Source organism: Rhinatrema bivittatum, unplaced genomic scaffold (assembly GCF_901001135.1).
Source record: "Rhinatrema bivittatum unplaced genomic scaffold, aRhiBiv1.1, whole genome shotgun sequence".
In the NCBI taxonomy this organism is placed as follows: domain Eukaryota; kingdom Metazoa; phylum Chordata; class Amphibia; order Gymnophiona; family Rhinatrematidae; genus Rhinatrema; species Rhinatrema bivittatum.
The window spans coordinates 67,846-76,953 of record NW_021821222.1 but is presented as its reverse complement, the minus strand read 5'-3'; positions in this window follow the sequence as shown (position 1 = coordinate 76,953).

Sequence of the window (9,108 nt, the reverse complement as noted above, 5' to 3'; positions counted from 1 at the left end):
AGGGGGAAGAAGAGAGAGACTGAGAGACTATCTACTAGGCCCTTGTAGTAATTAGCTATTTATATCTCTATATGAGGCTGACCTAGTAACTCGAGGTGAGGTTTAGGTAGTAGTGTAGGGGTTAGCAGCCACTTTTACATGCAGAGTGAGATGTATGAACAGAACATTTCACTCTTCTGAAGATTTGATGTCCTTCGGAGTGAGGAAACTCACACAACAATGAGATGTGTACAATATTCTCTCAATCTAGCTTGATGGAGTCTCTACCTGGGTAACATCAAGCTAGGTTGAGAGAACCTTGTACAAATCTCATTGTTGTATGAGTTTCCTCACTCCGAAGGACATCAAATCTTCACAAGAGTGCACTGTTCTGTTCATACGTCTCACTCTGCATGTAAAAGTGGCCCCTAACCCCTACACTACTACCTAAACCTTACCTTGAGTTATTAGGTGGGCCTCCTACAGTAGCATAAATAGCTGATGACCATGGTGCCATCCCTAGAGGCTCTCTCCCTCACCTTGTCCCTCATCTCAGGCCCTTCCTCAACCTAAAAATGCTCAAACAGAATTTGTGAAAAAAATTGCAAATTGCATTATGGGCATAACACATGATATCACACAGCTTAACACAAATGAAAAATGTGTAATTGCTTTCAGCATTAAAACTGTGTGATATTGTGCATTATAGCTTTGCAAAGCCAGCCCACTTTTGTGGAAATCCCGCCCCAACTCCTCCCGTTTTAAAAATTTGCATCGCACCATGCATTGTGGTGCTTATCACATGCGTTAAGGTGTTTTTTGCATGCGAAAATGCCTTAACATGAGTTGATAAATGACCCTGTAAGTTACTTAGCTAACTTTAGCCTGGTCGTGCTGAATGTTAGAGTTTAGTGGATAAAGTTAAGCTTTACCCCTAGAATGCTCATAGTGCTGTCTCTCTTTACACTAATTCATTACCCAAACAAAATGTATCTGGACAAAATTTTAACTGGGGAAAGAGGAAATATTTAAAGTTTGGTTCTTGGTTAGGTTATGCTATAGTTACCCAGCCAAACCATGTGAATCGTGACCTCCTAGGTTTCTAGTAGGGATATGCATTTGCTTCTAACAAATGCAAAAAAAAAAAAAAAAATCAACAGATTGAGTCTATTTTTGGTTCATTCTAAATGCAATTAACAAAAAATAGCCTCCTACAAAAATAAACCAAAATTATTAGGTATTTTCCAAATGCAATGAACAGAAAATAGCCTCCTACCCAAAGTTTATTAGATATTTTCCTAATAATGTCATTGGGGGGAGTACAAGGCCTTCCCTGGCCAAAAGGCATGGGGGTCTAGCCCGGGCTCGGGGCTATTTTTTGGCCTAGGAAGGCCTGGCCAGGACAGCTAGAATCCTGTTGTGGTAGGTTTGTTTGTTTTTTGTGATGGCGGTTTTTTGCTTAATGTTTATTTTGCAATGTGGCGAACGAATGAAACTGAAAAATACATTAAACAAACCACATAAAAACAAAACAAACAAAAAAAAGAAAGCAAAACAAAAATGTTGGTGCTGTACGTCCCTAGTTTCTATTATGCTTTTTCCTTTGTTCCATCAGCCACAATTCTTACTATAAATAGTAAAAGATCATTTCTTATAATATGCTACTCAAAATTCAGTGACTCTAAACACACAACTTTTTTTTTTTCAGTAAAGAGTGGTAGCTGTAGCCCTGTCCATACATCAGTTTTTATTATTTTTCGGAAAGCCCTCCCCCTCACTTTTCCCTCATTCCTCAAAGTGGTTGCCGTTCTTCCCCCACCCCTTCACAGTTGTCATACTTGCAAATCCAGGTGGCATTCCTCTCTCCACCACTCCTACCATGATTTCGAGCAAATAAGTTAAGCTGACAGGAGCCAATTCATTTACTAATTGGCAAAGTTCACCTGAAATAGAGAGGCCAATCTGCCAACATCAGGAATTCTCTCTCCACTTACCTCTCCTTTATCTTTGTACCCACAACTGGAACTTGGCTCTTGAGGAGACTGATGTAACATCAGAGCTACATTTTAGCACAGGCTCTGATTTACTCACACAGTTACTGCAGGATGCAATGATAGACGAATACCCTATGCATAAAATTATAGAAACAAGCTAAATGGAAAATGTGCGCTTTTGTCTTCTTTTTTTTTTATTTGCATGTCATTAAAGTAAAAGTGTGCTGCTGCAATACGGCGACATCTCTAACTAAAAGTGACAAGAATATTGCAGAAAAAAAACCAGCTTTCCCCTATCCCTAGTTCATGTTCTGCATTTCCCTATGACAGAATCAAATAAGATATTACATAACCATTGAGGTTTGGCATCTTATTCCTATTACGTGTAACTTGCATGCTTAAAATAACAAAATTAATTTTCCAAGATTGTAGCAGCCAATTTTGCTCTGGTTATGTTCATCGGTTGTGTAATTGTGTTCTCAAAGCCAGTCATACGAATTAAATTTGGTTGTAAGTCTGACAGCATCTGTCGCTGTGCTGGGGGGGTACAGTGTCATTTTATTAAATCCAGGGTCATTGATGCATACAGGGTTATTTAATGAACTGAGGGCAGATAAGAGGATGCTAAAGGCTGTTAGCTTTCCCTGCAGACAAAGGTTACTGTAAATAATGTTAAATGTGGGACCCTTCTGAGGGCTAGATGGGGAGACTTCAGAAGTGTTCTTAGGCGGGGTTTCTTTGGGTCAGGAAGTGATTTGTTTTGTGGGTGTATCTCTTGAAACTTTATATTGTTGCAGCATTCATCCCTCCCTCTCACCTCCTCTGGCACAGTGCCCAGCCCTTGTTTTCATTTTGCTATTCCTCTTCCCACGTTCCTTGCCCAAGTATCATGCAACGGTTTGCCTGCTCTGACCACGGCCTTAAATTTCCCCCGTGATAAAAAATTTCTCACAAAGCAGTCGCACTTTAGCACACCTCCCTCCATTGCAAGGGAATACCAAATTCCTTTATGAATATTGAATTTGCATATTCCGTGCTAATCCTACTGTGGATTTTAACCTGGGTTTTAGTTGGGGGAGGGTGTTCTGCACTAAAGCCCTGATTAGATCTTGGGTTTATAATGGCATGGAACAACCCATCCTAAACCACAGGTTAAAAGGGTTGATGCTGTTTTATTACATTGGTCCTGAGGTCAGGGAAATTGTACCCATGTGCTGTTTCTTATACAGTGCTTTAAACACACACAATGCAGCAGCAATTACTACCCTAACTACCTTGCTGGGCAGAATGGATGGGTCATTTGTCGTTTATATGCCATCATTTACTAAATGCAAATATGCTATAGAAATAACACTGTCCTCCCTATACAGGGGTGATCTATATAGGTCCCACTGCTGGTTGATTGTAACAAACAGAAAATTGATGCATAATAAAGTCACCTCCACCCACAAATTCATGCTTATGAGAGGCCCTGAGATCCTGGGCAGAATGGTGATCAATGGAAAGCGAGAATAATGATTACTTCTTGTGTCCAGTGGGATTCAAACATGTTGAAGTCAAAACACAGCAACTGTGTTCCTAGCTAAGGCAACAGGTGCTTCATGTTTTTTTAAACCCATAGTTTACCTTTCAGGTAGAACATTTTATGGCTGCATGTCCTTACTGATGCTCGGCATGTTATTCTATCCCGTGTCACCAGAAGCTGAACGGAAGCCTGGCATAGGTGTCTGAAATCCTGGACATCACATTCTGCTTGTGAGCAATCAAAGACTGATGTTGAAAAGTTTAAACAGCTTTAGGAGGCACACTTTCCATTCTTCCTCCAATTACAGAGCAAACATTTATTTGTTTGCTCTGTAAGGACTCATTCTAGAAGCCAGGCTTCTGGAACTATAGGCAAAATAGAAGTTATCATAGCATTGTTGTACTAAATGCTAATCTTTTTCTTTTTTCTGAAGTTTATAGTGATGCTAATTTACAGAAAGAGTTCACACTTCATAGCTATCTGGGAGGGAGCTCTAAATCTCTCTCTCTACTGCAGTGCGCTGGGTTTGGTTTAAAAGGTTTTTACCATGAGAGGAGGTTTCTGCATAGTATGCATTTCAACCAGTTTTATCAATTCTAGTTTCCTTTTCTAGCATGGAAACAAGCGTGTTTGGTGGCTATAAAATACCAGTTCCTGATTATTGCGGTGGTATTTGTTTTGTTAGTGTAACTCATGGAGCAGGATTAACTGACTCCGTCTGCTCTCTGCTTTTCCTTGCTAGCTGCTTACACTAGAGATGTTTTTCCCACTTTTTTCATCCATCTCTAGGAAATGCTTACTTATGTGCCACACACAAATATACTGTACAATTAATCCCATAAGGGAGCGCATAAAGCACTTATTCAAGTAATGCATCGGGGTTTAAAATGCATTTTGAAGTTAATGACAAACCAGAAAAAGTACTAAAGCTGCTGTCTTCAGGGCTGGCTGACCTTGATCACACAGCAGAGCAGTGTCTCAGCCTGTGCTGTTAAGTCACATATAGAGAACACTATGGGTTCCTACTAAGAAGTTTGTCCATTACACGAGGGGGAATGGGAGCAGTAGAGTGTTAGGTTTTATCTCCCCCGGGTGGGAGACTGAAATGATGGAGTCTTGACTATTAAACCCAGTGCCATCATTTGAGGTTGTGGATCTTGAGTTAGTCCGTTCAGGATCAGGAGCAGTCTGTTTCTGCTCCTGTTTCTGGTAATTTGCTTTGGGAAAGGACCCTTGAACTTCTCAGTTTAAAGCCTGAGTTTGGTCAAGAGGAATGGGTGTCATTTTTGTTCTTTTGAGTCTGGGTGAAATAAATTGTATCCACCCTTCCCTTCCCTTCCTCCCTCCCTTTTGAGTTTTTCTGTTCTCAAGAGTTTTTTGGGTTTTGGTTTTTTTTTTTTTGCCATCCTAAGGAGCTGGGAGTCTTTAACAGAGAGTGATCCAATGGACTATTGGAAGCCCTGCAGGGAGTAGAGGAGTTTTCCATCATCTCTACTGTAATAATTGTGCTGGGTTTGCACACAGCACAATTACTGCAGTCGAGAAGGAAAACTGAGGAGACTTGTGGCATCCCCCCTCCCCAGATGGAGCATGGAGGTGCCCTCTAGTTACTAATGGGACAGAAAGGAGAAAGGAGCAGAAGAAGTAATGTTTGAACAACTGGGCTATGGTATAAGATAAGGGACTTTTACTTTATGATATGTTAACTGGGTTATGATTATCCTATCCTCAAAGTCTGGAATGAACCAAAGAATTAACTGATATCAGAAACATCACAAATTGGATGTTTAAAGGCACAGCTTTATTAGAGAAACAAGAGCTGTAAATGGACTGTAAAAAATATATTTAAAAACCTCCAACAACTTGCAACTCGGTCTCTTCATCAAATTTCCATCATTAATCAGTAAAAGTTATGGTGGAAACCAAATTAGCTTACAGTGTGATTACTACTGCTGTGTCCTTACTCGAGACTTCAGTGTTGAATCTAACTAATGAACAACATTCAAAGCCTAGGAGATATTCTTCATCCCCCTCCCCAGATAGGAAATCTTGGATGGCTGGAGAGGCGTAACATTGAGAGAACTGTGAGATTAATAAGATGGCCACACTTTCCCACTGTAGTGGACATATTTAGAGCAGAGCATGCAAAATCGATCAGGAAGAACCTCGTACATGTTGTTTCCCTCATGTGTTGTCCAATAGGCACTGAGATTGCCAAGGAGCCACATCATCATGTCCTCTACACAAACAACACTGACTGCCGTGTGATGAGCACAAGGAGCAGGGTGTAGTGCAGATCAAGAAAGAGACGTGGTGAATTGTACTGCAATGCTGTGCATTGAGGGTTTTGAAAGACTTTTCTACCAAGTACCAGATTTTGTCACAGGTTGCTTTCAACAGCATGATGCATGTCTGGGGCTGCTGTTTAAAAAACAAAATTGCAACCATACCAATTCAGGACAGGACATACCAGTAGGTACCATATCCCGAAGGCCCATTGCCATTCACCTTCCATGCTGCAGACAGGTATGGCATACCAGCAAGACAACCCTACCCTGTACTGCGTTTGTGGGAATATTTGGCTCAGGGTTGATGATGCCTTTACCAAGATCAGCTATCAATGCTGGGACTGCCATAAGCAGTAGAGGTGGCTCCCCATTATTTACAGTGCAAGGAGTACTGCAGCAAATTGTTTGCAAAAGAAGTGCAGAAGGAATTGTTGCAACCCAGTGCATTCTTCTTGTTACTGGGACCTTCTGTTCCTGCTGGAGATGTAAAGGCTGCCTGCAAATATTTTCCCTGCAAAGCCTTCATTTCTTCAGGAAGCAGAAGTTGTCATAGTAAGTCTGAAGGTGATCCAGCTAACCCAAAGGAGATAGTAGGGACCACTGGTGCTGTGGATGTGCCAGTGCAAGTGTTCCCAAATGTCTATAAGCCTATTTCCCTCATTAGGAAACTAGAGAAATTGTTGCTGCAGTCAGTTCTAGTCTTGCCAATTGCAGAAGAGAAAGAGAAGAGGAACTGAGGGGAAAAAAGGTAGGAAGATAGGAAGAGACAGGAACAATAGAAGCCAGAGAAGGGAGCAAGGGAAGATGAAGTATTAGCAAAATATCCACTGCTGAAGGAAGGGACAAAAGTAAAAAAAAAAAAGAAGAAGAAAAAGAAAACTTGAGAGAGAAGGAAAAGGAAAACCAACAAAAAAACAGCCATAATGAGAAAAAAAGATAGTGAGGCAGAAAATGAAGCCAGAGATACCAAAGTCTCGAAACTTGCATTGCTTGACAGAGATTATTAATAGCTAGAGACCTTTTTTCAGATTTTACTTTATTTTAATCAGGAATGTATTAGTGTTTATTACAAGTATAAAAAAGTGGGAGGTCAGTGGAGAATGACTAATAAAATGACAGGTAAATATTATTTTTGTTCTTGATGTAATAAATACTGATAAATTCCAGGGAAAAATAATATAAAACTAAAAATGAAGGTCTCTATTAATAACTCATTAGTGTAAAATTGTGAGCCAGAGTTCAAAATCTCATGGTCTGAATCTATCTCCTCCCCTTCGCCATCCCAAAATAAATAAAATTCCCAGCTCCCCCCTCTCCCCTACCATTCTAGCTCCCTCACCTTCCCAGCTCCCCCCCTGCTCCCTCCCCCCACCCTTCCCCAGCACCCTGCTGCCTCTCCCCTACCCCTCCCCTCTCTTCCTACAAACAGCCTTTCCTTGAAAGTGCCATTGCCTTAACGTTCTCCTATACCCCTACCCCCTCCTCTCCTTTCCCTCCTCTGCTGCCCCCCCTAACCCCCCCTTCCCTTCTCCCTGCCCCTACATTTAATATTATTATTGTAAATAATTTCATATGTTAAGTTCTTAAGGGTACATGCATCCTTTACATCCTGATGCATACCTACTCTTAACATGCATAATCATCATCCAGTTCGTTTTACAAAGTTGTATCCTTGCTCGTTGACTCTCTCTATCCTTGTTCCTAGTTCATTGTAATATCGTTGACTCTCTCTATCCTCGTTCATTGTAATTTCCTTTCTCAGTTAAATGTGAACCGACATGATGTGTCCTACGAATGCCGGTATATAAAAATTGTTAAATAAATAAATAAATAAATAAATTTAGATGTGGGATTCTGTAGACTAATTTGTCTGTACCCTGTTGCATAATTCAGTCTCTCCTATGCAGGTCGTACCCACCAACCTGCTCCCTTACTACAGGAACTATGGGAAACTAGTGTCTGAGATGCACCTGGGAGAAATCTGGCAACACTATTGTCAGAAGATCCAAGAGTATTTCCACCTGCAAGGCAGCATGGAAGCTCCTCACCCTGAATTGGGTCCTAGAGTCAGAGGTCCTGTCATACTCTGCCCCAGCTCCCACTCCCCACTTCAGTTCCCATCATCAGTTTTAGCCTGGTCAGGCATCAGATGTTCCATTTGCCCCTCATCCTCTGTGTTAGCCAGGCAAGATGCCAGGCAGGACCAAGCTGCCTCACAGAACCCGGAACTCTACACATGAAAGGCCAACAAATGTTCCCATCATCTGCAACCTAAGGCCACTTGGCAACTAACAGAAACTGACAGGCAGTGGAGGTGAGGGACGTTGTATGAGTGATCATGATTATTTGTTTAATTATAATGATTTAAATTGCCAGGGGGCGGGATGTTTGAGCTTATTGGCCTGTGCTCATCCCCTACATTGTTTAAGTACTTTTAGCAACACTTCTGAGCAATGCAAAGTGTGCCATGCAATGGTGTCTGAAATCCTTTCTTGTTCATTTCTTCAGCAGCCAGGATACACTTGGCACTTCCCTAATCCCTGTATAACTTTCTTTGGTACTTCCTTATAAATGTAAAAGTGCATTGGCTTTGGCTGGTTTGTGGTGTGTTGTTTTTTGTTTTTCACTAAGAATGGCAGATTAGTATTTTTATTCATACTTACTTTTTCCTATTGCCTTTTATAGAATAGGGGCAGATAAGTGGTTTTGAGTGTTTTGGGCTTGAAAGCTGACATTCTGGAGTAAGCATGATCTGTCTGCTGCCTGCATCCAGTTCTAGTTGTTGATGACAGTAGAAGAGTGCACATCAGGAAAGAAATAATGAGGCACATGCATTGTAATAAAGCTGATAATTTATTGCATCAATTCAGAGTGGGGGCTGGTCCAAAAAAAGCCAGAGCAGTGCTGTAATTCCATTTTCTCAACATATGTAGGGCCTCTGAACTTTGTATTTTTAACAAAGGATATATACATTTGAGTATGAAGGCCAACTAGTAAATGAAACTTTAAAATACAAATGTAGTACTGTATATATTAACACTTTAACAAAAAAAATGTTAAAGCCTCAGCAATCTAACTATACTAAATTTCAATTTCTGTCTTTTGTCTATAATACTTTGTACCAGATCTTCACTGGCAAAAGCAATTGAAACCAGCAGCATAGTAGTCACATAAATAGTGACAATAGTGCTCCATGCCAAGAAGGACAATTTGATGGAGTCCTGATTTTATTCCATGGCAGGCACAGAAGGGGTGTGTGTGTATATATATTATGGAGGCAGTCCATGCAAATTTTCTCTCATGCATATTCATTGTGGGTATC